General features: G+C 44.8%; 1 long non-coding RNA gene across 1 annotated transcript; it reads left to right on the forward strand.

Annotated features, from left to right (window-relative positions):
* Positions 1-781: 781 nt before the first annotated feature.
* LOC141172541 (uncharacterized) lies at positions 782-1,291 on the forward strand. Its single transcript, XR_012252484.1, has 2 exons — positions 782-868; positions 1,177-1,291. It is a non-coding gene; the product is annotated as an uncharacterized lncRNA (long non-coding RNA).
* Positions 1,292-1,786: the final 495 nt, after the last annotated feature.

The raw sequence follows: 1,786 nt of genomic DNA on the forward strand, positions 1-1,786 counted from the left end.
ATACATAAGAATTCATCTCGGTTGACACTGAGTTACGAAAGAGGTAGGTAACGGAATAGACGGTGTCAAAAAAAGGGAGGAGGAGAAAGGGGGGGATGGAAAGGGGAGGGAGAGAGGAGGGGGGGTTGGGGTGGAGGGCTGGGATAGGATGGAGGCAGAGGAATATTATATACAAATAAAAGCAGTTAAAAACAGTCAAGGTATACCAGGGGGAGCACAGGTATTTGAATATAGGGGGTTCCTTACTTGTATCAAGTTTATTTTAGCAGGTAGGCACCATAGAAGGTAGAGAGCAGTTCCAGTCAGAAGCTGCAACAATGAGGGGATACGGATCAGTATCATGAGGCATGGGGTAGAATGCCTAAGTTAGTGGATATAAGTACATGGTTCGTCATGTGACAGTGGTTGTCACTGTCCACTGTCACATGACGAACCAGCAACATGCAACTTCCGGGACACGCCCCCTGATGACGCACTTCCTGCAGCACTGTGTACATAAGGCAGCCTGACTCCCACACTACCAACAGCCTAACCTGGGAACGCTGCCTGTACCCTCCACTTCTACCATTTATGGGACTCCCCATCTAGAGACACCCCTGATACAGGAACTGCAGGTACTTATTGACCTCTATGGGCTTTACCCCTTATCCAAACCCTTTGACAGCACTGGTAACCGGCAATACTTCTATTTCAGCTCTCCACAGGCTGATGAACCCCTGTCTTTTGTTAAGGTACTTATATCCACCAACTTAGGCATTCTACCCCATGCCTCATGATACTGATCCGTATCCCCTCATTGTTGCAGCTTCTGACTGGAACTGCTCTCTACCTTCTATGGTGCCTTCCTGCTAAAATAAACTTGATACAAGTAAGGAACCCCCTATACTCAAATACCTGTGCTCCCCCTGGTATACCTTGACTGTTTTTAACTGCTTTTATTTGTATATAATATTCCTCTGCCTCCATCCTATCCCAGCCCTCCACCCCAACCCCCCCTCCTCTCTCCCTCCCCTTTCCATCCCCCCTTTCTCCTCCTCTCTTTTTTTGACACCGTCTATTCCGTTACCTACCTCTTTCGTAACTCAGTGTCAACCGAGATGTATTCTTATGTATGACTTTCAACTATGCATCTTTTGTTATATTTTTTTCTCATCATGCTATTTATCTTTTTTGCAGTAGCGACTTAATGAATAAGGCCAGTGTGGCCGAAACGTCTACCTATTGTCGCCTTCACCACTGTTATTTTTTCTACATTTCATTTGTATAAATAAATTGGCACTAAAAAGCAAAACTTCCTATTTGGTCTTGATAAAACACAGTGGACCTACACCAGCAGATGACATGGCTCCCCAAAAACAATCACTGATTGTGGAAACTTCACACTAGACCTCAAGCAGCTTGGATTGTGGCCTCTCCACTCTTCCTCCAGACTCTGGGATCTTGATTTCCAAAAGAAATGCAAAATTTACTTTCATCTGAAAACAACACCTTGGACCACTGAGCAACAGTCCAGGTCTTTTTCTCCTTGACCCAGGTAAGACGCTTCTGGCGTTGTCTATTGGTCATGAGTGGCTTGACACAAGGAATACGACACTTGTAGCCCATGTCCTAGATATGACTGTGTGTGGTGGCTCTTGAAGCAATGACTCCAACAGCAGTGAATCTCCCCCAAAATTTTGAATGTCCTTTTCTTAACAATCCTTTCAACATTGCGGTTATCCTGGTTGCTTGTACAGCTTTTTCTACCAGACTTTTTCCTTCCACTCAACTTTCCAATAATACACTT

Source organism: Phyllobates terribilis, unplaced genomic scaffold (assembly GCF_046119375.1).
Source record: "Phyllobates terribilis strain yellow unplaced genomic scaffold, ASM4611937v1 Scaffold_1__5_contigs__length_1240528914, whole genome shotgun sequence".
In the NCBI taxonomy this organism is placed as follows: domain Eukaryota; kingdom Metazoa; phylum Chordata; class Amphibia; order Anura; family Dendrobatidae; genus Phyllobates; species Phyllobates terribilis.